The sequence below is a fragment of the Bemisia tabaci genome, chromosome 8 (assembly GCF_918797505.1).
Source record: "Bemisia tabaci chromosome 8, PGI_BMITA_v3".
Taxonomy (NCBI): domain Eukaryota; kingdom Metazoa; phylum Arthropoda; class Insecta; order Hemiptera; family Aleyrodidae; genus Bemisia; species Bemisia tabaci.
This window is the reverse complement of record NC_092800.1, coordinates 6,249,874-6,277,841: the sequence shown is the minus strand read 5'-3', so window position 1 is coordinate 6,277,841 and position 27,968 is coordinate 6,249,874. Positions and strand designations below refer to the sequence as shown.

Below are 27,968 nucleotides of genomic sequence, written 5' to 3'. Positions count from 1 at the left end.
TATGACTGCCTTTGTTTAATAAATTACGCATTGGAAGATTTTCCTCTAGCAATGCCATGCTCTCAGTTTTTTTTTTTTTTTCCGTCCTCATGTAGGCTCACATAATGATCCTTACAGAAAAAAGCATCGTCGACCGTTATTGCATTCATTCGAAGTAGCCGTATACAGTAGGTGAACCTCCAAACAGAAATTTAGAGTGGAAATTGGATTACTTTCCTACAATTAGGAACTATAAATTCTGACCCGTCCGTAAAAATACGCATGTGTGTAGGGAAACTAATAGTCATACGTTGTTTCTAATCTGAGCTAGAAGTTGTAGTTCCGAATCGAAAAATGTAGTCCAATTAAAAACTGAGTAAGTGCCGTCAGGCTCGGACTGGCCAGAGCCGCGATCGAGGCCGGGGCTCGTCCTCGGAGGCCCCCGAGGAAGAGGGCCCCGCAATTTTTTTTTTAATTCTCTTTCTTTGCAGTCGTCCTCGGGGCCCCCGAGGCTGAGCACCCCAGAATTTATATTTTCTGTCTTTGCCCTCGTTCTTGGGGGCCCCGAGGAAGAGGGCCCCAGAATTGTTTTATTAATTTTAAGACTCTGTAATCTTAGGGTTACTTAGTATTCGACGACTAATTGGAAAATTGGAAATTCCTAGGGGTGCTAACACTGCTATTCGGTCGAACTCATTGTGCGGTTCGAGATCTATCACTTGTGAGTTTAAAACTCATAAAGCGCAGAAGATGTAACTTTACGTGCTTTTGGGGATTCCTAGGGGTGCAAACACGGCTTTTTGGTCGATCGCATGCCACGATTCGAGATCTTCCACTTGTGAGTTTAAAACTCATGAAACGCCAAAAAACGTGCGATTAAGTGCTTTTGATTCCTAGGAATGCAAACACGGCTATAGGGTCGAACGCACTCTGCGATTCGAGATCTTTTACTTGTGAGTTTAAAACTCACAAAGCGCAGACGATGTAATATTACGTGCTTTTGAAGACTCCTTGAGGTAGAAACACGACTATTAGGCCAATCGCACCCCACGATTCGAGATCTTCCACTTGTGAGTTTAAAATTCACGAAACGCGGAAGATGTGCGTTTACGTGCTTTTTGAGATTCCTAGGGTGCAAACACGGCTATTAAGTCGGTCTCATCACGCGATTCGAGATCTTTCACTTGTGAGTTTAAAACTCACAATGCGCAGAAGATGTGTGTTTACGTGCTTTTGGAAATTCCTAGGGGTGCAAACACGGCCTTTGGTCGAACGCATCATGCGATTCGAGATCTTTCACTCGTGAGTTTTAAACACACAAAGCGCGGATGACGTGCGTTTGGTGCAAACACGACTTTTAGGTCGGTCTCATTACGGGATTCGAGATCTTTTACTTGTGAGTTTAAAACACACAAAGCGCGGAAGTTGTGTGTTTACGTGCTATTGGAGATTCCTAAGGGTGCAAACACGGCTATTAGGTCGGTCTCATCACGCGATTCGAGATCTTTCAGTTGTGAGTTTAAAACACACAAAGCGCGGAAGTTGTGTGTTTAAGCGCTTTTGGAAATTCCTAGGGGTGCAAACACTGCTATTCGGTCGAAATCATTGTGTGGTTCGAGATCGATCACTTGTGAGTTTAAAACTCATAAAGTGCAGAAGATGTAACTTTACGTGCTTTTGAGGATACTTAGGTGTGCAAACCTGGCTTTTTGGTCGATCGCATTCCACGATTCGAGATCATCCACTTGTGAGTTTAAAACTCACGAAACGCGAAGATGCGCGTGTACGTGCTTTTGATTCCTAGGAGTGCAAACTCGGCTATTGCGCCGAACGCTTTGTGCGATTCGAGATCTTCCACTTGTAGTTTAAAACTTACAAAGCGCCAAAGATGTAACTTTATGTGCTTTTGAAGATTCCTCAGGGTACAAACACGGCTATTCGGTCGAACACATTGTGCGGTTCGAGATCTCTCAATTTTGAGTTTAAAATTCACAAAGCGCACAAGATATAACTTTATGTACTTTTGAAGATTCTTAAGGGTACAAACACGACTTTTAGGTCGAACTCATTTTGCGATTCGAGATCTTCCACTCGTGAGTTTAAAACTCACAAAGCGCAGAAGATGTGCCTTTATGTGCTTTTGAAGATTCCAAAGGGTACAAACACGACTTTTAGGTCGAACGCTTTGTGCGATTCAAGATCCTTCACTTGTGAGGTTGAGGCCCACGAAGCGCGCCAGTTGTGCGTTTACGTGCTTTTGAAGATTCCTAGGGGTACAAACTAGTGTCGTCATGCATCGCTAACAATGTGCATCGGTATGTTTCTCACTGCATGTACTTGCACCCAGATGATTCCGCTTTGTGGACTTTTCTATGGGAAATTCTCTTTGAACTTTAGCCTTTTTTTCATGACGAATATATTCTCAGGGCGATAGAATCTCGCCGCATGAAAAAATAAACTGCACAATGATAGCAACACTTGATAGCGCTTACTAGGTTTTAAATGCTCAACTATCAGAGACCTTCAAGTTGCCATGCTGAGGAAAAACACCGTACGATCTTTCAAGAGTTCCCAAATTTCCCCTGTAATTCATGTTTTTTGACAAAATTTATATTTTTCCTTGAAATCGTCAGATATTTTATAACTGCAAACAAAATGGTCTGTAAAATCTGTCGAAAAATATTTAAATTTGCTCCAACGTTGTATCTTTTTAGAACAGATTTGGCAACACCTGAAGGTTCGTACGGCGTTTTTCCTTGCCACAGCACTGCCGTGCTAAGGAAAAACGCAGTATGAAGCTTTGGACGTTGCCAAGTTTCATTTGACAAAACACGGATTTCCCGGTAAACTTAGTAATATTTTCCCTCCAATTTTTAAGATAATTTTGTTCGCAATTTCCCCTTAAGTTCCCGAAAATTTCAAAGGAAAATATTCATACATTGGAAAAAAAACACATTGGATCTAGAGTCAAGACTCTTAAAAACATCGACAAGAAAAAGTACTCTTGATTCAATCAGAATCTAGCTTAAATCAAGAACCAAGCCTCTTAATTTAACCGGATTTCGGTTTGATTCAAGCATAAATCCGATTGAATCAAGAGTATTTTTTCTTGTCAATGTTTTCAAGAGTCTGGACTCTAGATCCAATGTGTTCTTTTTTCCAGTGTATTTTCATAAATATTCATACTTCACCACAAAAATAAACATTTTATTGAAGGAAATTAGGCAAATCTCGAATTTTCATACGGCGTTCTTCCTTAGCATGGCAGAGCAGTGCAGGGCCGCCGAATAATGCTGGTTGTAGGAGGACTTTCTCCCTTCGTTCCAGGAATGAACAATCGGATGAATGGTAGCCTGGATTTATGTAAATCTCTTGCTAACCCATTCAAATGAGAGTTTGAAAACGAGCGTGGATTTAAGGCGTAGGCCTAAAACAGGGGAAGGAGATATCACACGTAACAAAGAGGCCAAAGGAACAAAAGTCTATTTAGTGGAGAGCGGCAGGAACTTTCCCTCCTCATTGTTTCGTACCCTTTTGCATTCCTGCATTTACATAGCCCTCAAATGAGTTTTCGTTTCAACCGGAGCCATTTTACTCTCTCTCCGCGTCGTCCTGGTGTTTGTATTAGAGTCGGGGTAAACTGCCGTGCTAAGGAAGAACGCTCTATGAGCCTTCGGACCAGGCCGAATTTCCTCTGAGGAAATATGAATGCTTAGGGAACTTCATGATCATTTTTCTTTGACTTTTTCGGAATGTGTCACTCGCAGTCAGATCTAAATCATCTGAAAATTTCAAAAGAAAATATTCATAACTTTCCTGAAAAATAAATATTTTATTCGAGGAAATTTGGGAACTCTCGAATGTTCATACGACGTGTTTCCCAAGTACGGCAGTAAAGGAGCCTCACTGCAATACCATAGACCATTTGAAAGGAATCAGAACCATGAAACAAAATACCTTCCAACAGACAGAATTCCCAATTTGTTAGTATTTTAGTTCGAAATTAGCCGTAATAAGTTGAATCAAGCTTTTTAACAGAATCACTGGCACTTTCGGAATGTCTGAGGTAAGAATAAATTGTATAGTTTTCTTTACCCCACTGAAAAAAAAATGTGCTTGCCTCAAGCACGATGATTCTTGAAATTGCCGCCAAAACTTCTTTTTTATCTCGATAAAAGCTGAATTTTTCTTATTAAAAGAAAAATAAAGCTTGGACCAAGCGAGAAAGTAGTGTATATTAAGCAGCAAAATTTTTGATTCAAGAAAAAATACTTCTTAGCGGCGAATTTAAGATTCTTTTTTTCCCCGTGAGTGGAAAAGCCTACAGACATTGTTAGTGTGTTTCCATTATCACGATTTCTCTTTTTCAAACTTGAAAAATTTGATAGTGTTATTTTGGAATTCTTGAGCGCATTCTTGATCGAAACGAATGTATCTCACGTTCGCTTTTGATGCTTTCTCGAGCATGTTCAACAATAGCCAACAGTTGGCACGGTAAAAATATGCACGGTTGTACATATTTTTAAATACGGAACTATCATTTCTGACTCATCCGCAAACGTACCTAACTCCTTAAAGAACCTTCATAGCGCATAATTCATTTCCATGTAGAGCCTGAAATAATGGTTCTGTATTGCACAATAATATACATAGCGTGTTGTTTAAATGACACTTTGAAATGGCATTTCACTCAAAATAAATTTTGCAAATTGAACCAATGCCAATAATCATTCCCTTTGTTTTCTTCCAGTGATAGATGTACTTTTCTGAAGGCAAATGACCTGAACTTCTGGTTCCATCCCAGTTGTGATTATGTTTCCTGAGTGCACCTTCTAGCCAAGGATTTCAGAGTTATCATTGCAACATAATGATTAGGTAGGTATACTGTCATTTTTTCTTGAAAATGCAATTTGTGATACCTTTTATCAATTTTCTCGCTATTTTTCCGGGCCCGCAATCATTTTTCCCATGAGCAAATTTCTGAATTTTATGAAGTTGCATGCAATTTCAGCTATTTGATGAGATCATTAGGATACAATTTAATATTATGGGGAAAAACATTTCATAATTTATTTATTTATTTATTTATTTATCTATCTATCTATTGTTTTTTTTTTTTTTAAACAAGACTCTCTAAATATTTTGCTTCTTACTTTTATACGGAGTATGTCAACAAATTCCACGCGACTATTTTACTAAGTCTCAAATTATTTAATCAGTAAGTAAAGAGTAAATTCATTTCTAAAGTCGGTTTTGAAATTTTCAACGGAATACAAGTTTGTATTTCAAAGTATTACCATCGTGTACTCGTGTACATTCAGTAATGAAGTTAACTACATCGTCTCGAAGAGTTCATTTATATTTATTTATTTTCCTTGTCTGGATCCCAGCCCCATCAACGATGCTTACTAAGCAAGGAGAAATAACTCGTACTCGTGAATGAGCCCAGGGTTAGATAATCCCAGCGATGATACCAGCAGTGAATTCGCCTCGGGTCGTCGCGACCGAGACCGGTTTGACGGCTCAGAAAATGAAGTCATAGGGCGAGGAAGCCCCGAGAAAACCTGGCACTGAACGAGCCACGCCGAGGCTAATGAAGGTATCATATTATCTCCGCGAGTTTGTCAAAACGCGACAATTTGATAAAGGGGCCGGGGAGGGGGAGGGGGATGTTTTTCAATTTATCCGGCCCCTCCCACCCCCGCCCGCCCGCGGATTTCCGCGAGGAAAATGCCCGAGAAGCCACGGCGCACGCGAGCGGCGAGAGGGAAAAATCGTTACGTGTTTCGCCTATAAGACGTAAGCTCCGCGTTGTAAAATTTGTATGCGGACGGCGGGAATGGCGGAGAGGGGGCGGAAGGGAGAGGGGGGAGCGTTGCTAAGGACGACTCGGCGTGGATATCTGGCGTCTGGATCGGGGTACTCCTTGGTGTACGTCTGCGCTATTTAGGTTGTCCCCTCCTCCGGCGAAAAATCGGCTCTGCCCCACCACCCGGAGCCCGCGCGAAGGGGCGACCCTACATCATAAAGTTGATGGCTCGCCGACCATAGAGAAAACATGACTATAGCCGTTCTGAAGGAAATAAAACTCTCAAATTTTATGATTATCCTCTCTCTCGCTCCCCCGCCCGGCGGCCCGGCTCGGCGCGTCTCTGTCCATTTGTTTCACAAGTAAGAGATCTATAAAATATATATCGTAGTCTGTCTCTTTTTATCCACTGCAACTCAACGGATGTGTTTCTTTGTTATAAGTATTTTCAGCTTACTATACGTCTGTTTCCTTCCCCGCGCCTCCCGCCCCGCCCCGCCGCCGCGCGCTCGCCTAGTCTGGATTTCACCCGAAGTAGAAACTACCATCCCCGAAAGCGCCTTACCCTCCAGTTTCCAACTAATGTTTTTACAGATTATACAAACCCGGGCGGCTCCCCGGATTTCTCGATCAATCCGCTCGGTTTTTCGGTTCTAATCACGTCCAGTGCATCTCTCGTCATCCCCGGCAACGAATCCAGGTGAGTTTTTATCCCTTATCACTGCTCCTTATCAGCCTCGCCGCCTGGTGGCTCTCCGTCGCCGTGTTTGATTTATGTGCGGCGAGCCTCCGGCCGCTGCCAGCCTACCGCGTCTATTTATAACAGGTTTTCTCATGGAGGTAATCGCCGAATTGCGGTTCACGCCGGGGCTTTCGCTCATTCTCCGGTGAACTTTCGGAGCGTTCTGTGCTTGCGGTGTCCCGTCCGAAAAACACGTGATTAACTTGCAGTTTTCATCTTTCGGCGTCGGCCAATGGCCGGCCAGCTGTGCGCCACGTTGCCACGTTTGGTTACCTGAGCGGACCTCCCATTGTGCCGCGGTGTGTAGACCCTTACCTGAATGTTGCCTGCATATTATATTCGGACGGTTTCCTCGTTATTTTTGATCTTCGACTCGCATCTCTGTCTCGCGCAGTAATCCCGTTTGCGGAATGCTTTTGATACGTACTTAACCTCCGTTTCAACCTACTTCATTAAAGTCTTGGATTGATACATCATCTTGAATGGCGTTTTAATTTGTTCCAATTCTTGTTTCTTGAGTCGTTCTAAAACGTATTTTTCCTCGTGTGATTCTCAGTAAAGCGTTCCCTGCAATATATCCTTATCATGATCAAATCTCAAATTTTTGAGAATCTTATCAATATCGGCTGATGTTAAAGTTTTCGACTATCTTGATCAGTATTTCAATTGCAGTTGTGTAAATGTCACTCCAATTTCATTCATCGTGTGTGATTACTATGTCACAAATCTCGGTTGCGTATTCGATAAACTTAAAAACAGGGTATAGTGAAGTTCTGATAAGCACTTTTGATAATGACTCCTATATTTCAAGAGTTTGTCAGTGATAACACAATGATCATATTCTAACATGCTTCTAACATCCCTATCAGCTGTAATTATGGCCTCAGTTCGTACATATTTGAACATTTCACGTCATTTGCTCTACTCTCAAACATTATTGTGGTAATGTTTTGACATGATAAGTTAGTAAGTAGTTAGCGAGTCATCGTTTTTGACAGTATCTGAACTTTGGCTGACAAACTTGTGAAGATTGCACGATTATTTGTTGTTTCCCGTATTGAGTTTTACACAAATATAATCTTACTTCTTATGATGACTCTCATTACTCTTCATCAAGTATAATAAGTCCAAAGTCCCGTTAAAAGCTCTGGAGATAACCATTCAGAATTCAGCCCTGGTAGTGGCGCAAGGCATTGGGTTGGCTTCCCCTGTCACAGATCCAGGTCTTGATAGGTGTGCTCATAATTCTGTAAGAAATGAAAGGATTTATCTAAATGCCACGATTTCGTCCAATATTAGTTGAGGTGACATCACTTAAAAATAATTTGTATGATACAGCTTACTTTGGTGAGACGTTCAATGATTTCTCCTACCGTAAATTTTTCAACCAGTGATAAGAACACTTATTTCAGCTGCTGAAAGCATGAAGGAAGAAGCTGGAGAGTGCGTCATCGCTAGGGATGACATTGTGCACGCTTTTTTTTTCAAAATCTGTTATTCGTTTCAATTTTGGGCGTGGAAATTATCACCACAAGATTACAAAACAATTGCAACTTATCTGCTCAGGAGTTACTTGCTTTTTAGCTGATTACATGGTAGCAACTTAAAACCAATCATCAACAATACCAATGTCGAAGGGAGCTGGTAATGAGTTAAAATGGTATTTTTCTCCCAAGTATTATCAGCGCTGTTAAAACTCAACTCTTAAAGCTTGAACAAGGATTTGGGTCGCACTGCAATGATAATATTTGGAAGAAAAATACCATTTCAGCTCATTACCAGCTCCCCTCGGCAATTTCTTCTCAACGACATTGTAAAATCATTCATCGTCAGAAACAAACCAAGGTTATTTCTGGATTTAGTACCTGATACTTAATATGGTTATAATATACGAAGGACATTTAGAGGGACAGAAAATAAACACCGGCTTCTGTTATGGGTCTGTGCTCACTAATTTTTTGCTTCTGAAGTGAAAAATGAGCGTAGTTTTTTCCAGCATCCATCAGTTACTCGGAGAATCAATTTGAAAAGAATATTAGTATTTTTGCTTTCAAACTACCAGTAAATTCTGTAAATAAGATTTTCCGAAAAACCTGTAGACGTTGGGAAAGAAACTAAGGTCATTTTTGGTTTTTCAACAGTAGGAAACAAGTAACAGTTGTTCCATCAGACACCCCCCTCCTCATCCATCAATTCAGCCTTAAACCAATGGTATCAGGTAACGTGAAGTATACATGCTGCCGGGCTAATTGTGCCCTTAGGTTAGAAGATCTTATCAGAAACCACTGAGAACATTTGAAGGAATGATTGTTACGTTTCTGTGTGCCTCTTATGCTGATGAACTCGGAATTGGACCGCGTGTAGCAGAAAGGAACCAAGTCACATCAGCTATTGCCAAATTTATCTCGACAATTTAATTGTTTACATATAAATGGTTGTGCAGATTCCTTTTGTTTGGAACTTTAAAGGAATTTGCTTCGTATTACGAAGGAAATTCATTTAAATTTGCACAAGAATCCGCACAACTGTTTTTATGTAAAAATTAAATTTCGAATTAAATTTGGCAATAGCCGATGTGGTATGGCTCTTTTCTGCTCAACGCGGTCCAAATGACCTTTGTTTTTTCTATCATGCAATTAATTCTGGATTTAAGACATCCTTCTCCAAAAACGTTCTTCTTGCGGGGAACATAGATTTTTCTGTGCACAACATAGCCGATCGAGAAAATCGGAGGTTATGTACAATATTTACGCCAAAAGTCTACCGGTAGGCACGTTTAGCCTTTTTGGCACCCACAAAAACCAATGACACATACGGACATTAGTAAACTTGCCATGTACAAGCACTTCATTTATGTGTCGAGTAAAATCTTCACGCGAGCAGTGCTTCATCAAAAAAATTCGCTTTAAACTGGCATTCTTATACCCAAATTGAATAGCCTCCACAAAAATTTCGGACACAAAATGACGTAGGAATCTAAGTTTGTTCTAGTCGTAAAATTAGTATCTCATCCTCCAATAAGGGGCAGGAATACCTTCTCTTCGCATATAGCATCAGATTGAATTATCTACAGGCAGAAATGGATGTGCAAAGCAGTCGATAATCCTGATCTGTCTTTCCTCAATCACTGATCCATACGTGGGAACATTGATCGAATAGAGATAATAAATGCGGTGTGATCGACGAAATCAAAGACAAGAATTTTGGTCGGCATTGAAGAAAAACTCATTTTTTTCGATTCTCTCCAAATTGAGCTTCGAAATTAAGTCATTTCGACGAGATCGCCCAAAAAAATGACGATAGCTTTTCGTAATCCTACACCTCCAAAATGTTGAATGTAAAACGAGGAAAGAAAAAAACCAGGAACCACTCTTGACTCTCCCTCGAAAATGTAAATAGCATGAATTTTTTTTTTGCTTGTGCCCTCCCACTACCTAATGCTTGCCCCAGTGTTTTCCAAAGTCCCTATGTAGGCAAATCGAAATTTACCTGAAAACACGTTACACAATGATCCGTACTGCCGACCGCCGTAAGAAATACGTCTTTCCTTACAAATGTTCCATTATACTATTTAATTTTTGTAGAATGTCATCTTTAGGTCGCACGGTTAGATTTCCATTTTTCTTGCTTGTTTTCACCGACCATTGGAATTACGAAATTTGACCGTTGTGTACTGTAATCAGCACAATGATCGTGATTCCCTATTTTCTTAGTCATCGCACGTGATTGTTTCAAGTGAACATGACTATTTATTGAAATAGCAAAACCTACAAGTGGTTGTCTGTCAAAGATTAGAAACCTGGCCCAAACTGTATGTAACAAGGTGGTAAAATAGTGCTGGGTCCGTACTATATTTTGAGGAAAACTTCAATTAGATTGGGGAAAAAAACCCATTGGATCTTGAGTCCAGACTCTTGAAAATATTGACAAGAAAAAGGACTCTTGATTCAATCAGATTTAAGCTTAAATCAAAAGAAAATCCGCTCAAATTAAGAGGCCTGGTTCTTGATTTAAGCTTAAATCTGGTTGTATCAAGAGTATTTTTTTCTTGTCGATGTTATTAAGAGTCTGGACTCGAGATCCAATGTGTTTTTTTTTCCAGTGTAGAGTTCAAAATTGTTGACTCTATCCAATCGACATTCTTTTTTCTTTTTGTTCTTGTCTCCCCCGAAAAATAGGGAGGGCATAGCCCTTCTCCACCTATATTTGTAAGTTTTCTAGAAACACATTTGCACGAAAGGGTGCAAACTAGCTGTAAATCAGAAATCAGTCGAGAAATGATAATTTTACGAGTATCTGTTCTGCTTTCTCAGTAAGAGGAAAAGCCTCTCAATTCATTCTCTCCCGTAAACTTCCGTGACCCCTCCAAAAGAGAGTCCCCTCGACTTTCCTTCCTGAAGGGGGGATCCCACGAGGGAAGATTCTATTTCGAGCGAAAACTTTTCAATTAAGCCGTTGTTTTGTAAACACATAGCTGTTAGCGCGGCAGGATTTGAACGCTGAGTTGGTTCAATTTAATTTTAGTCGCGGCGCGGCGCCCGCCCCTCGGAACCGCAGTGGGGATGAGACTCGGATTTTATTAAAGGAGATAGCCAAGTGAATCCACCCGCTAATATATCGCCGGAGGGGTTTATTACACACAATGGCGCCCCTTCCGCGGCCCTTTTTCCCCGCGGCGGGGTCGCGCGGGTAAAAATAAAAATACAGCAAATAGAGGAAGTGATAGTACACTTCCGTAAATTAATCCGCCGCGTCAAGTGGTTGAGAGAGAGATGTTTCAAGCGCAGCATCGTTGCCTCATGGACCTTTAGACAAGGTGCGAATTTAAGCATTCTGATACATTTTTTTCAACCAGGATTTCATGCAGAACACGATTCTTCCGTCGAAAATGATTGAAACAATCTTCCAAGAAGTTATTATAGTTTTTAGTTTACATTCACTGGAAAAAAACACATGCGTGCGGAGACGAACCTTTTTCACCCTTTTGTTGCTCAGGAAAACCAGGTAGGTCTAGACTTCGAGCAATGTTTGCAACGAAAAATTAAAAAATTGGTCCATCAGAAAAGTACAACACTGGGAAAAAAAACACATTGGATCTAGAGTCCAGACTCTTGAAAACATTGACAAGATAAAATACTCTTGATTCTATCTAATTTTCGCTTAAATCGAAAGGAAATCCGCTCAAATTAAGAGGCTTGGTTCTTGATTTAAGCATAAATCCGATTGAATCAAGAGTATTATTTCTTGTCGATGTTTTTAAGAGTCTGGACTCTAGATCCAATGTGTTTTTTTTTCAGTGTACGGGAAATTTGAATTGCCAGGTCACGAGAAACGCAATATAGAGAGAGAAATTACAACCCAATAGTTGGTTAATACGAAAAGTAAAACACAAAATAATCCTTTAGCCTTCGAATGACAATTTCAAGAGAATATGCCAGCAAGTTTTCTTGAAGAAATTTTACACAAACGAGTGGTGGGTAGCAACGTCGCAATCGGACGAATGCATTTTCCCAGTCGCTCCATTGTTTTTCTGCGCCAAATTTGCCGCAAACTGTACCACAATCAACTCAAACTTTGTTTTCGTTTAATTTTCTTTTCCTACGTTAACGCAAAGTAACCTAAGATCGAAAATATTTTTATTACTTTACTGATGTTGCATGTTTCTCACCATAACATTTTTTTTTTTTATTTTATTTGTGGAACTCATCAAGAATATTCGCACTGATGTCTCTGATGTGGATTCTACGCCCATTGTTAAACTATCTGACATTTTTGAGTAGCCCTTGCTGCATTGAAAATGCCTCTACGTATTTTAACGCAACATATCACCCTGATTTAGTCATTCAAATACGCATGAAAACAAATTAGTGAGCAAGAATAATATCCTCTTTTTCAACCTGCAGCGTTCCAACAAGAAAGAATAGCTCCTATATTCTATCATAGAGTTTTCTATAAATTCCTTGAAGCACAACACGGATTGTCTGTTTGTTGTCAACCAAGAAGAGAATAAAGATAATTTCCGAATAATTGAAGACTTTTTCGGTAAACGTACGTATGAGGCTTGCAATGCTGCTAATATTGTGCAATTTTTTTTTAGCGTTTGCAGCAGATAAAATTCATTGACAGTCGACTTACTTCCTTAATCTTGGGAGGAAAAACTTGTAACAGATGCAGGAAAAATTCATGGCTGAACTGTCTGATAAGTTACTTACAACTAGAGAACTACCTTGCTCAATCTTAGGAGCATTGGAAGCTCTCAAGCCCTTTTCTCGAAAAATGTATTAATTTTTGCACTCGCTGCCTGAGGAAATGCTTTCTCGAGCAAACTTTTTCTACCACTCCGGATCGACTTACGATGGACGCTTGTTTTGTTTCATGATAAAACTAGCACTGATACCATGGACAAAACTCTTTGGGTTATCATTTCGTGTAACAAGAATAAAAATCCTGCTGTCTGATAAGTTACTTACAACTAGAGAACTACCTTGCTCAATCTTAGGAGCACTAGAAGTCTCTTCAGCCCTTTTCTCGAAAAATGTCATACTTTTTGCACTCGGTGCCTGAGGAAATGCTCTCTCGAGCAAACTTTTTCTACCACCCCGGATCGACTTACGATGGACGGTTGTTTTGCTTCATGATAATACTAGCACCGATGCCATGGACAAAACTCTTTGGATTATCATTTTGCGTAACAAGAATAAAATTCCTGAGCGTTAAAGGTTGCAACTCCGGGCCCAGGAACGCTGACGCCCTCACCCTTTTGAGACAACCGCCGCCGCCATTTCTCCTCGCTTCAGCTGGTCCAGAGCCCAAATCCGCTGGCTCCAAGCTCCAGCTCCCATCGACCGTTAGTTTAATGGCCGCCCAATACCCTGCCCAGTGTTGTCGAAAGTGCGTCTCTTGGCTCATCGGCAGTGACGCGGCGTGCTTTACGATTTATCGATTAATCAATCATTTAAACATATGGAATACAATCGATAAACAGTGCCCGCAACGATCATTTTAATAATAGATTCTTTATCACAGCTTCAATGGGGAATCGTCAATAATCGCACCTCGCCACTGCTCATCGGTAGAGTTCTCCTTCGGTTTCCTGATTTAGCTGAGCCATGTTCCTTGGAAAGTGAATCCATTCTTATATTTTTTTGAAAAACATGCTAAATTGTCCATTTTCACCCTTTTTAAAATACGAGAGAATGTATCCGGAGACAACGCATCTCGCAAAAACCTTGATAAAAATAATGGTGGCAGTCACTGAATTTATTAACACTATGACGTACAGTGTGGATACAATGTTGAGTCAATATTCGTGCAAAATTCGGAATTTAAAGAATGGGAAACGACTTATATCGGTTGAACATTTTTGGGGGAAAAATTAAGAATTTTTTAGGTATACCATTAATGTTTTCGCCAATGATTTCTAATAGAAACCCCCCCCCCCCCCCATTTAAATGAGTGTAAAATGTCGAGAATTTGTTTGCTTTTTATTTTGTGAAGAAAGATACATACTTATTTCTTCGAGAGAAATGTGGCAATATTTGCGTCATTCGGCGGTGTTCCGGCCCCACGTGGCCTTGTGGGCCAGAATAATCAGGTTGTGAGGGTCAACGAATTTCGCTTTTTTCGGAGGTTCATGGTGTATGATTCTTTCGGGTCGGGGATCAATCTTTTCCTCCTCGTGATTTTCCAAATGGGACGCCTTAAATAAAACTCTGATGTTACCTTGCTAACCGAAGAAAATATGGGCCCTATAAAGCCGTGAGCCCTCTCGCATTACGGGCCCTATTTTTGTACCACTGAATTTTTCTCATTTAATGGAAATGCAGCGGACTAAGAAGCTTAATTTTCGTGTTGAAAATAAGGCTAAAATCTAATGAAAATTTTCCAGTAGGAAGTCTACAGGGGCAAGACGTTATGATTTTATTACAACTAGAAATATAGTACACAATATTAATGACACCGGATGGCGCTTATAAGGTTTCGGAATTTCCATCTCACTCGGTCTTACCATGAAAAGTGGAACCTTTGAAGGGTCCCTAATTGCATTGGCTCACTACATACCAGCATGAGAACAATATTTATACATATAGGGAAAACACGGAAAACTTGAGTGGAATCATTCAGAATGCCATGAAAATGAAAGTTATTCAAGAGAACATAAGTTATGGTAACATTAAATTTCTTTATGTAACATATTTGAACACGAGAATGGAACATGCAACATGATTTTCCTCCCATCAGATTGTAATCTATTGCAGCGTGCTCGGACTCAGAATCGTCTTGCATGCACATACTTCCCTCAACCACTACGAGGACGAGGACGCGCTCTTCGAAGTTACCCGTACTGGTAAAAAAACCTCTTGGTTCATGAGTGCAGTTTCTCGTCGCCGGATTAAAGAGTCTGGACTCTTGTTTCAATGCAAAATCCGCTTGAATCAATGCAAAATCCGCTTAAAACAAGAGTTCAAGACTCTTAAAACCGGCGACAAGAAACTTCACTCTTAAGTCAATGCAATGCGGCATTGGTCCAAGAGGTTTTTTTTACCAGTGCGCCCACTGGTAGGCTTTGTATAGGAGGTATACAATGAAACCTAGGAAGATTACAATTATGATTTTGTCCTCTCTATCCATCTGGTCTAGAAATAAAAAAATGGCAGAACAAAATTTGCACAATCAAACATTTGCTTTGATTGCGTGGGTTAGATCAAAATGTTTCTCCACTTTTTATTCCAAAAAGATGAGATTATCTCAAATTCCAATCTCATACTAAGAACATGAGCTTTAATGCAATAATACCATTAGAAATAATGCAATACACTTACAGAACACACGTAGTTTAATAACAGAAACTGAAATGACAAATACCAAACATAACAGACTGTAGATATCTTGACTCAAAAGGGATGATAAAGTAGATAATGTACGAAACAAGGACAATCCAACAAACCATCTAAGCCACCGCTCTGATACATACTGAAAATATGGTCAAAAACTGCATTTTTATGGTAACGGTGACGCAACATGCTGCCCCCTTTGAATCCTGCAGGAATTAGATTTAGATATTCAGGCTGGATTAATTCAATAAAACCATCTAGTTGATCTTGCAGTGACAAACATGCGCCTTTAACGCTGCAGCTTCAAATTTGAATCGACGTCCATTTTTCTTTAAAGTAAATCATCGATATCAAACTGAAATAAATCAAAATGTCATTCATATTTCCATTTATTGTGCTAATGTAAACTCACGGATTCAAAGAATCCGATCCTTTATGATGTCATGGGAGACAACCTTGTCAACCACTCACTTTCATCCTCAGGCATCGAACATTGATGCACTTTTTTTTTTTTTATTCAAGAAGGTATTACCCATGCAATCGTGGAATTCCAGAAGCCACCACTCTGATACATACTGAAAGATGGTCAAAAACTGCATTTCTATGGCACCGGTGACGCAACAGGGGGCTTGGATTGGCGGGTGTTGCGGAACGCGATGCTCGTTTCGTCCTATACTCACAATGCACATGAAAGAAAAAAAAAAGAAAAAAAACACACATTTGATGTAGAGTCCGGACTCTTTAAAACATCGACGATAAAAAATACTCTTGATTCAATCAGATTTAAGCTTAAATCAAGAACCAAACCTCTTAATTTGAGCGGATTTCCTTTTGATTTAAGCTTAAATCTGATTGAATCAAGAGTCCTTTTTCTTGTTAATGTTTTCAAGAGTCTGGACTCAAGATCCATTGTGTTTTTTTCCAGTGTGCTTTTCCATGGCGCTTAGTTCCGTTTGACAAAACGCGCTATCCGGGATTCTAAAATCCTGAAAAGGAACTCAATTTGGCACTTAGATCCTTTTAAAAGAAATACGTCCATTTAAGTTTCCTACGTGTCATTAAGTTTAGGCCCATACTGTATTTTTGTCGATTTTCATTAATATGCCACAATTTTGAAGAAAATATCAAGAATGCACACGATTCGTTGTCGTTTTGTTTTTGAAATGAAATGTATTGTTAGAAAGGTATTGAAACATTTTAGAGAATGGAGTCCTTGCGTTGGGAGGAAGAATTTAACTCTACACTGAAAAAAAAAAATAGCTTGGATCAAGCATGATAATTCTTGAATTTGCCGCCAAGAATTTTCTTTATCTTGCTTTAAGCTGACTTTTTCTTGATTCAAGAAAAATAATGCTTGGGTTAAGCAAAAAAGTAGCTTATATTAACCATCAAAATTCTCGATTTAAGAAGAAATACTTCTTGGCGGCAAATTTAAGATTCTTTTTTTCTAGTGATACCATACTCATAACTCACCAATTTTACCATCGTCAGCCCTATTATATTTTCGATAATTTACTTTCTCGCTGTATTGGTGAGTTGGGCAACATGAAATCCAAGATGGAACCGAAGGCGAGGCTGTAGGTGATCGGTGTCAACGGCCAGCGAAAACCTCTAATGGACGCCACGGCCCGACACGAGGGAAGAAGAAGGAAAAAGAGAAAATCTCGGAGGGAACACCTTTATTTATTTTATTTTTATTCCAGCGCGCGATGAGCACCACCTGTTATCGTCGTCATTCATAATGCGCTATGAGAGGCTGGAAAGTTGAAAAATGCTGGATTACATCTTCCTCCCGATTAGGGCCAAACTGGTTCCACTGGTTCTCGCGGCCTCCGTCGCTGTCAAACCGCGGAAAATTCAAATATGTCGAAAAGTCCCCCCGAAAACTGTAGAATTTTATTGCAGTGTGGCAACATCAGTCGCAGTGAACGCCACGTGAGCCATCTTATGGAAAACGTTCAGCTTCGAGTCGGAAGTGAACCGGTATCTTGAGAGTGCAAAATAATTTTAGATTCAGGGATAACATGGGAACGCAATTTGTTTAAATGCACCTCATGAGAGAAAAACTTCTATGGTTTAAAAGAAAAATATATATAAAAGCTGTATCGCACAAAATGTATGATCGATTCGAAGTGCAAAAACATGTAATAAATCAATCGCAACTATCTTTCGGTCTCTCTGTCGTTGCGGAAACCGGTGTAAAAATTTGATTTTACCAGCGAATGAATATCTGACGGTAAATTTTTGACGAAAGTTTATCGTGATACTACCTTTCCGCCAATTTGTTCCGGGAACAGAAGCGTGACTTCACTTTGGTATCCAGTTTTATATCTGTTTATTTTTGTGTCTCAGTTTTAGCCCTCTGTAGGAGCTCCAGCGAACTGTATACATTCGCACCCCAAACCTGCGCCCCATAACAAAGTGAGGTCCTGGCGACCGTATTAAACAAATAAAACTTAGAGAGTAGTGGAACATTGTCATCGCATAAAATTTATTGAAAGACTGAATAGTAATGTTCGCCTCTGCCACTTTCTTTTTGAAGTGCTCACTTAGGCTAAGATTTGCAGTTAGAATCACCCCTAGATACTTATAAGTTTGCACAACTTCTATTATTTCCTTCTTAAACTAGAATTTTTCATTCTTGCCGCGGGTTGCCATAGTTTTGTTGGTCTAGCGGGTTGCCAAAATTTTGTTGGTCTTGCAGGTTGCCATAGTTTTGTTGGTCTTGCGGGTTGCCAAAGTTTTGTTGGTCTTCCATTTTAATCACTGTAATCTAAGTAGGTAGTACCCGCTCCTGCCAATGCTTTCAAGCAGATGTTACTTACTTATCACTTGGTCGACTTGAGAAAGTGATGGGTTACAAAAATTGCAGAATCCACTGCTGATTTTAAAAGTAGCTACTGAAATACTCATGCTTGGATTCTAGCATGCCAACATGTTTCGTGATGGGAATGTAGATAGAAATGTGATGTATAAGTAACAATCAAGGAAAATGGGGCTCAAGGTGAAAGCACACAATTTTCAATTATCAAAAACCATGACCAAAGTTATCACTATAAGCCCAATTCACATGCACTATCAGACTTTTTATCCAACATGCCTAATTGGACGAAAAGTTGGATTGAAAGTTAGATAGTGTGATACTGACGCGATAAAAGACAATTTGATGAAAAACGGAACAGAAGCTTGGATGTGATGTCACATTCAACGTGGCGCCTCCAATTGGATGGAAAGTTGAACAGAAAGTAATTGAATGACATTTTTTTGCATTCAACTTTCCATCCTACTTTTCGTCCAATTATATTGGATGAAAATTTTGATAGTGTGAATTGGGCTTTACCTATTTTCTGTTCCCCTTCTTAATACCTCCATGAATATACGATTCAAACTTTAGGTCCTTTTCTGCCGGACCCAATTACACATGGACTAAGTATTTAGGTAATGTAGATGCACCAAACTTGAACCGTAGGAAATAGATTCAAAGGTTTAATCCTCTACAATGATGAGGACCAAGTTTGAGGATTTTTTACAACGTTAAAAATATTTTGACAGAGAAAAATTTAAGGCTCTTGTTTGATGCAAAACTACTCCCAAGTCATTTTTTCCACAATGCACCTAGCATTGATAATGATTGCAAGGATCGAAAAGCTTCGGCTATAATCTAATAAATATCTTTCTTAACACCTTGGTGTTATGTATTCACATATTCCTACTGTAAGTAATGCACTTTATCGCATTTTTGTCAAACTATTCGTTCAAATGATGATACTGCGATGTTGCTTACAAGTTTCTAGGAATTTTAAGGAACAATGAGTCAAAATTGCATCACGACATCAAGTCTAATGATATTGAGATCCTGTCAGTAGTTCAGCATCAATATTGCTGGATGAAAACCCAGTTTGCTTATGAGGAAAGCATCAGTATTTGCTGCTCTCAATTCGAACTTTATCAGGTATTGCGCAACATGTATGAAATGGTAAGAAAAGAGGAACTAATCTAGCCATCATAACCAGAGACAAATCATGATGGGTGGATGACATGGCAAAATGTAAAGTGTGTAATAGTAGTGTAACGGAGTAGAAAGGAGAGCGATGTCAATAGGTGAAGAATGGATTTATCAGCCTTCACAACATGGCAACGGTACTATGATCTTCCTGGCTAAGATTCTCACCGATACTTCCCCACTGATACTTCCTCACTGATACTTCATCCTTGGAAGCATTCTGTTTTGACACAAACAGAAGCTTCACGAAAATTCAAATGAGTAGCTCATGTACATAAAGGAAAAATATGCAAAATATAAACATTACAAAAATATAGACAAAAATACAATGGCAGTTACAGCAGTGATAAGAGGAAATCAGTTTCAAAAGCGCGGTGTTGACGTTGAGATAGTTGAGAGGTGACACTCCTTGGTGTACGTTGCTTGTCGTTTGCCGCATCTCAGCAGGAAGCAAAAACCTTTTTCAGGTGAATATCTTATTGGTAATTACAGGAATAGTCAGGTTTGCATCAGGAAATGTCTGGGTAGGAAAACAGTAAACATCATGGAGACACCAGGATTAGAATCGTGACGTTTGGGCGCTAGATATTTTTGGATGCCATATCCAGTCCTGTATAGAGAATAAGGGTTTCACTTCCATCGAAGTTAAGTCCCATAAAACCATCACCGTACTCAGCAACTCTGCATTTTAACAGTCACATTCTGAATACACTCGTTAAGAAGCAACCTCTTTCATTTCCATTTTATAATTCCCAAATTTTAGCGGGGCGTCTGAACATCCCCGCCGAAAAGGGGAGTCAGGGGAAGGCGTCCCATCCAATCCCTGCTCCCTCACAATACGTAACATCCAAATGTGGTCAGTGTTCGCGTGAAGAAAAGGGACTCCCGGCCGAAAACTCGTAAAATCTTGTACTATTTTAATTCTTCGACAGCCTCCCGATCGATGATGCCAAATTTCACACGAAAATCCCAGTTTCTCCGCGGCGGTGCCGGGGATTTTCCTAAGCTTGGCAGCGGCGTCGATAAGATCTCAAGCTGCAGTCCCGGATTTCGGGGAAAGTCCCCGGGCAGGGCAGGGCGTCCAGGGTTGCGGTGCCCCGGTGCTCGCCGGGCGATTGCAATTTTATCACCTTCCGAGAGAAACAAAATGAAGATGTTTTTGTTATTCCGTCCATTAAAAACACCCCTAATAAAAAGATACATAAAAATAGAAGGGGATAGGCGAGGTACGGGGCCTCGAGAGGCTTTTTCTTTTCCATGCCGGCCACTTTTTGACCAGTCTTACTTTTCCCGCCAGCCCGGATGCTGTTCCTACCCGTGTTTCCTTCGGCTTCTCTCCAAGAAATCTAATTTTCCCTCTGAAAAGCGTGAAAAAATGTGTGGAAAATCAGTGCGCGTAATCGGTGTGAGGGTTGAAGTGAAATAGAATAATAGAATGCGCTCTAATCGACCAGTCTTGTTTTTCCCCCGCCAGCCCGGATGCTATTCTTATATCCGCGCTTCCCTCGGTTGCCTCTCAAGAAATTAAATTTTATCCTAAGAAGGTGTAAAAAATGTGGAAAATCAGTGCGCTTTAAGGGATGAAGTGGATTAGAAAAATAAATCGCGCTCTTTTCGTTATAGTGTTCCTATCCGCGTCTACTCCGGATCTCTGCAAGAAATCCCCCCCCCCTCTCCTATAGGGGTGTCGAAATTTCGTGAAAAAGCAGTGCGCTAAGGAATCGAATTTAAGTCAAAGACTGCGCTCGTATTTAAGAGTATCGTATTCCTACCCGCGTTTTCCGAAGTTTCTCTTCAAGAAACGTAGTTTCCTCTCCATCTTCTCCTTCCTAACTTATGTCGCATTCTAGACCAAAGATGGAAAAGAAAACCTAAGTCCTGTAAGCTCACTGTATGTCGTTTCTGAGTCATGTACGTTGGCATTTTGCATCTAAGATTTACTTCAAAATTTTGCCTGCTTCAGACGAGGTGACTTTTTATCCCCCTCAAAGTTGTTGTTACCTACCCTTATTTGTTACCTACCTAAACAGAACCCAAAATTACCCATCTTGTATTTTTTCGTAATTTTTTTACGCTTGAGGTATTCATCTATACCCACCCCACCCCATTTCAAAAAGTGCCTTTATCTTTCTCAGTCGTAAACGGCATTCTCAGCCCGTTATACATGATGAACCTCAAGTGTTCCTAAAATACTGTTATTGATTCGAATCCATCATCAACAGATACTCGTCACAGATATTTGTTTCTCATCTAAGTAGGCCAATAATATACGACTTAGATGTTCAATGCCAACTGCCAGATTCTTCTTTTTCCCGTTTTGGGCGTGACTGTCCCATTCGCTTTTGATTTACATGTGGAGAGCTTTTTACGTGCTTTTTTTTTGTCCTTCCCTCAGCTGCTACCGAGTCAGTAGCGTGTTTTCTTCGCTTTCGTAATATTTTCCCGTCGGCTGTACTACATCCCCACTCCACCTGGCGCTGTTTATTCGCACGATCAAGTCCCAGTGTATGTAAATTAATCCGAGCTTTCGCATAATTTGATTTGTTTCTCGTGCACGACGAACTGTGATCCGCGTTCTCCGTGCGTAGAACGTTTTGTTCTGCAAGTTCAGTTTCTTGGTTCAGTGCAAGTATTTTCTTGTAGCGTGTGTTTGAAATTGAATTCTAGTGTTAAAGCTCATGTGTGATCTTAGAGTGAAGTTATGTTTTATGCGGATACCTTAATTTCAATACCTTCAAACGCCGAAGCTTCATGTCAAAGGTAGGCAACCGGTCATACAGAGAAGCATGAATTAAATTTCAACACCAGCACTCCTAGCATGAACCTTCCCCGTCCCCCCAATAGACTCCCTCCCTCTCCCCCAGGTCATTTTAACAAGGTCAAAATGAGTGACGTTGCGTGCCTCCCAATGTATCGATTGGATCTGTCATTTAAACCTATGGAAATGGATCGGTAAACATGGTGTTTGCGACGAACACCTTCATAATCGATTCTTTACCGTAGTGGTGAATGGGGACACATCGATAATCGATCATTCACGCCTCGCCACCGGTCAAAATCAGCGTAAAACACGTGGAGGAAAAACGCGAAAATCATCAAGGTGACTTTCTTTTCATGTGGTCAATACTCGCCATTCCGAACATTTCTGAATTTATATCTCTAATTTAGGGGATTATAAACTGCATTCGCAACGAACACGACTATGTGACCGTCTAAATTATCGAAATCCGTCCTACTTTCCGCGACGCACGTACTTACAATTGGTGCGAATGATGCTAACGTCATAGCACATACTCGTAACGTCAATGCTTACACTCGTAACATGTTATTTCTTGGTACAAGTGACAACATTTTCCCCGATATTCAGTTGAAATATTTGGTTTTCCTAAGAATCAAAGCCTCTTTTGTATTCGCTTCAGTCACTCAGTCGCTTTTTGATAATGTCAGAGCGTATGGATCAGTATGAAATAATGAGACTTTTTGAAGCACCAAGTTTCTGTGTCCAACATTGAAGTAGTTCTATCTATCGTATCTATTGAAGTAGGCAATCAAAAAACATGGCGTATGGCGTCATCGACCGAGATGGTTTTTACCATGGTTTTTTCCACCTTGGTTTGATCCTTGTTGCAAGTCAAGAACCAGCGCGAATGTGATGTATCTCAAGTTGTTCAATCAAAGGTGGATGAAACCATGGTATACTATCCATATGGTACCATACATATGGTATACTATGGTGATATACTATCTCGGCGTGGTCTCAAGCTTAGGGTACACGGTCTTTTACGGAGGGCGGTATCTTTATTAATATTGGATGTTTATTAGGAGTTTGGACAGATCTTATCACACTGGTTGACAAATTACTTTTGTAGATTTGCCACGCACTTGTATCGACAGCTGGAAGCAGAAAATGGCTTTCATTTTGCTGCGTTAGGTCGATTTTCTCCAGAAAAATGGGAATTTTCCCTAAATTTCGAGCTCTCCTGGAGAAAAATCAATTTATCGTCAAATCTGTGCATGATGGAGAAAAGCCAAGGCTATTTCGGATTTGGCAGCCAATGTAACATAGGAAACTGAGTATTGCATGCCTATTAAAGTTTTCTTTGCGTTATTTGTGTAGATATTTCCAGACTAGTGCTCCTTTCCGCCCACACAAGAATGTGTAAAACTTATCCCATTGTTTTGCGTTGGAGAGGAGGGGCAATTTTTTTCTGAGGTAACGAGAGGAGTAACTCCCTTTGAATTTTTGGTATTGAAGCCGAAAATGTCATGTATGACTGAAACCAACAAAGCGTGATTCTGTGACCAGCAGTGCCACATATACCTGGGTCATACGATCAAACCGAGAGTATCAAACTAACGAAGCTAGGGTTCTTATTAGCTCTGCGAACACCGATCAGAGGTGGTTAATGGATAGATATATTTAAAGGCAGAGCATTTTAGCTCTTTAAAAACAAGATGAGAAAAATTGAAAGAAACATTGTTTCATGAAAGATATCTAGATGAAAATCATACCATACAGACAGATGAACAGCAGAGAGACCTTTTTTAATTAAGGTAAAAATTAAGAGCTCTTAGGATTCTGAATTATTTGTTAAGGAAGAGCGAAATCAACTTTCTAAAATCGCATGCAGGTTTGGACCAATGGTCGAATTTGGATTTCGTTGGCCGAATTTAACATGGAAAAAAGGACTCAAAAGATACAACGAGAATAGGGCTAAAATGCAGAAAAGTAATTGATTAAGTAGCAAAGGATAAAACAATTTTGGCCGGGCAATCTTTCAGAGAATTACGTTAAAAAAAGTAACAAAATACCCAAAGTTGATAAAAACGAAGAATAGAAAAAATGCTACAACCAGCAGGAAACGTCCTAAGAATTTCAAACGAAAATCAAACATTTTGTTTTACTGAGTTGAAATATTTGCAAATCACAGATCAGACTTAAGCTTGCTACATTATGAGCATTACATCCGCAAAAGGTTGAAGATAAGTGACAACATTAACTTTAGTTTCACAAACTTCATTAAATACATGCTGATTGGGACACACCGATCACCCGCCGTAATTTGATGGCATTAAGATCTCTGATCGGTATTTGCAGAACTAATCAGGACTCTAACCTCACTAGATTGATGGCTCGTTTTACTTATTTGTAGCTGATTTTCCCGGATTACCTCATCATACATTATGTTTTTTTCGTCATTGGCTCGGCCTCCAAATTTTTAACGGTCACCGCCATAAGTTTTTCTCCGCGCTTCTTTTTTAAAAGTAGGTTCGATGTGACCAAAGCGGCTCTCGCAAAATATCGCCACAAAATTTACACTCAAATCTTCGCAACACAACGTCAAGAGAATTCCTTATTGAGCGACAACCCCATGAGTCTCAAAACGGACTATGAATGACCTGTTAAAAATTTCGAGGACACGTGAACGAGATGTCGTGATGATGGCCTGTCACACATTGTTGCCGTTCCACTCGATAAATCAGCTTATATTATTTTACTGATTTTAACGGAGGCCATCTTCAATTTTAAACACTTAGTTGCCTACGGGTGTTTTTCCTCTTTCATATACTCATCTTTGACGGTGGCTCACATTGCTGACCATTCGTCGCCTTCTGTTCCTCATCTTTTATTGGTTTTTTTCCACTGAGGAACATTATCTTTTACATTGAATAAATACGTGTTAAAAAGGAGGGAATCCAACAACTTCGATTTCTGTCAACATGACCGATTATTAGGAAATTTTAACTAGAATTGTGTATAATTCGAGCATCCGGCAAATGGAGGGGAAGTGACGATTTTGTGATCTGGAGAGACATTAGTTCCCGAACCTCCAAAATACTTAGAGTTTAAGTTGTAATATAAGTTGAAAATGATTTTACGGGACGAAAGTCCATTTTTTCAAAAGGCTCTCTCTGATACGTATATTTTTTTCTCAATCTTTTGCGAATCATTTTATCCAAAAATCGCGCCAGTATGGGGAACAAGTTATGGTGAATTCCAGTAAAACTTCCGTTGGTCTTAATTTGATTCGGTCCTTGGCACTCCCTCCTCCATTACATCGTAATCGAATCGATGGTATAAAGTCGTACAATATCAGAATCCCATAGAGTGTCTTCTAGTTACGCCTTTGATAATCGAAGTTCTGGTAGAACTTACCAAACTATCGGTTTTCTCCGTAAAATAATCGTCATCAAAGTCAAGCTTTTTCAATGAAATTTGCAATTCTTTTTCTTATGCGTCCAATTTTTTCATTGAAGGCGTCAGTACATACTACTAGGATATCAACGTAGGAATAGCTACAAGAAATTAATGTTTTCCGTATGATCCGTCAACTGTTAGTCTTGAAGAAATTTTTCCTCGGTCAAAAATGCCCATTTTCTCTTTTCTCATCCATAAAGAAAATCACTCTTTACTGGAAAAAAAGTCTCTTGGATCCAGAATCTAGTCCCATGAAAAATTGCACAAGAAAAAATACTCTCGATTCCATCGAATTCTTGCTTGAATCAAAAGACAATCCGCTTAATTTGGGAGGTTTGGCTCTCGATTCAAGCAAAAATCTGACTCAATCAAGAGTATGTTTTCTTGTCAGGGTTTTTCAGAGTCCAGACTCTCGATCCAAAATATTTTTCTGTGTGATTATTTACCTAAAACTTACGTAACAAGTGAGAAAATTCCTCCGAAAGTGGCACCATTGGTCCCCGAACGATCGCCGGCTCTGGTTCCATCATCTGTGGGTGGACGTGCAGGGCAGTAACTGGGTGCGTGTCGGAGGAAACATGGGTGGCGAAACTCAATATTTTCAGAAAGAAAATACATCCATTTTTTGTTGAGCCCCGAACTCCATAAAAATACACGCATCTCGGGGCTCATGAAAAAACTTGTAATATGAAAATATGGGTGGAAATGCTCTTCATTCGCATTCCGCGCTCGGACGCCGAGTTTTGAATAAATTAGCAGTTTCGGATTTCTGAGTGGTCGCCGGTTATCTGGAACCATCGCTCATCCGAGTGGGATTGGTTGACGTCCAACTCTTTCGTTCTAAGGAAAAACGACGTATGAACATTCGAATGTTGCCAAATTTCCACTGATGAAACATTTATTTTGGAAGAAAGTCACGCATATTTTTCCTCGAAATTTTTAAATATTTTAAAGTAAAGTGCGTGCAAAATTTTGTGAAAAATTTGAAGAGAAATATTCACAACCTTGTCAATAAATTTTTATTATATCAAAGAAAATTTGGCAACGCCTGAAAGTTTACACGGCGTTTTTCCCTAGCATGACAGAACTTAACCCGTGGCTAAGAAGGATCATGAGACTTTTCAGATGAGCTTTCAAAGACTTGTTTTCTTATGGATTTCAGAGCTCATGATGAACCGGACGTTTTCCTTTCTTAATAAAATGAGTTCGATTCCTCACTCACGACCGCATTCCCGCGCGGTCCAATGAGACGCAGAGAGATGATGGATTCCATTTCAGGTGCGATCCGAGTGGATCTTTCTGTCTTCCCCTTCCAGTGCTCTTTCCATCACCCTTTCTACTCGCTAGCGTTCGTGGCTTTTTCGAAATCGAATCGATTTTCTTAAATCTTGACAAGAAATCGATAGCCCAAAAAGTCCTGTAAATCCACTGGGTCAACTTGTCCCCTAGATTGAAAATCTTTGGAGATGATCGGTCGACTTGACCCCTAGATTGAAAACCTTTTGAGATGATCGGTTGAACTACCAAATTTTTATGCGGCATTTGCTTCTTAGCATGACAAATAGTACACGCTTCTTTTTCTTTAAATTCGAGCTCCATTTTATCCATCCCACCATGCCCAGTTCTTGTGTGGCATTTAACCAGTTCATCGTACAACTTTTCGTATGGAACCACGAAAATAACAGGATCTTCCAATGATTTTCTCTTAAGAACAATATTTGGACGTATTTCTGTCAAACGGAACTAAGCGTCATAGGGGGAAGAAGGTAGCGGGGGGCTTTGATCAGCGGCGGAACCGGGCGTTGGGCTCATTCCGTCCTATACTCGCAACGCTTTTCCATGGCGCTTAGTTCCGTTTGACAGAACGCGCTATCCGGCATCCTAAATTTCTCAAAAGGAACTAAAATTGGCGATTAGTTCCGTTTGATAGAAATACGTCCATTCGTCGTGCCTCCGACTTCCAGTAGTTCGTATTTTCTCTTAATCTCTAAAACCTTTCGGTAGTCTTCTTATCGCGACACCTGAGCACACAGACAACTTTTTCGTAGTGAGCCTACAGGCAATTCGCAAACCAATTGCGGATTGCCTCCGACATATACGTAGAATAGAATATTAAGACCTTATGGACACAATTCTGTGTTCTGAAGAGAAGAGTCTACCCTCCTCATCCATTTGTGATACCGCTCGTGGGTCTTTATTACGTGCCAAGAGGGTTGTGGAAGACTTGACTTACAGCACTTCAAGTTTAAGTATTTTGACCTCTTAATATTTCCTCATTAACTGAACTCACTAGATTCCATCTGGAGCCTGAAGAACTAGGATCCATTGCCGCCGTATCTATTCCAATTTAAACATATTCTACTATTTTTCGGAACGAACTGAGCCAGTCCTCAATAGCACAG

General features: G+C 40.0%; 1 long non-coding RNA gene across 1 annotated transcript in view; it reads left to right on the top strand.

The window, feature by feature from the left end:
* Nucleotides 1-5,120: 5,120 nt before the first annotated feature.
* LOC140225224 (uncharacterized) overlaps nt 5,121-27,968 on the top strand; it is a 226,730-nt gene continuing 203,882 nt past the window's right edge. The window contains exon 1 of the long non-coding RNA XR_011900368.1: nt 5,121-6,488. This is a non-coding gene — a long non-coding RNA (uncharacterized lncRNA). The remainder of the gene's footprint in view (nt 6,489-27,968) is intronic.